This window comes from Sphaeroforma arctica (assembly GCF_001186125.1).
Source record: "Sphaeroforma arctica JP610 unplaced genomic scaffold supercont1.242, whole genome shotgun sequence".
NCBI lineage: Eukaryota > Ichthyosporea > Ichthyophonida > Sphaeroforma > Sphaeroforma arctica.
This window is the reverse complement of record NW_014040316.1, coordinates 63,086-64,060: the sequence shown is the minus strand read 5'-3', so window position 1 is coordinate 64,060 and position 975 is coordinate 63,086.

Here is a 975-nt window from a genome sequence, read left to right as displayed (position 1 = left end):
ATATGTATATATAGTCATACGCACACACAAACACACACACACACACTCAGATACACATACACACACACGCAAATACACACTCACACACTCATCCAGACACATTAATATATAAATGCACACACCCGCACATGTATATATATATATATATATGGAAGATATTTATTTATAGATTTTCATTTGTAAGTATTGTATGTATTTGATCTATGTCTAATTACCGGTTTGTTTCTATGTTCACAGGATGTTTATATATGTACGAAATTTTATAGATACATCAATGAATTTGATATCTTAATAACTTGGTGTTGGTTCCTATGTGGTCATATATATCTTTGCGTTCCCTTCTTTTTTGTTAATATGCGAATATACGTTTGCAGTATTAGTATCGCTTTATATATGTTCTTCCATGTATATACTAAGACCTTGTTGCCTTGTTTTGAATTGTGTTTTCTCCTGACTCCTATTCGATTCCCATCAGATCGACCTAGAACACGAACTGGTGGTCCATCCCCAGTACTTTGGGCCTAAACTGCATAAAACGATAAAGCTGTTGCTGCATGAAGAGGTGGAGGGTACCTGCTCTGGTAAATACGGATACATCATTGCCGTGACGAACGTTATAGGGGTATGCCACATCACTGAAGGCGGGCTCTGAATATTCCAGTACACAGGATCACACTTTTGAATGCATGTGGATGCTCGCATGTGTATATATGTTGGAGTATCTATCCGAATGATTTCAGTCAAGCGAATCTGCATGGGGATCATCTGAAAATTGAGTGATGTAGTCGTTGTTTTATCATCTGTTGATTACGATGCACACGGAATACATGCGCTGCCCATGATCAATACATGTACACAAGCGCGAAATGAATCAGTTAGATGCAAATAACAGAACTCCTGTGTCACACCTCGAGTGTGTGAATGGGCTCATGTAAGCGTTATATATATATATTACACACACTCACACACACACTC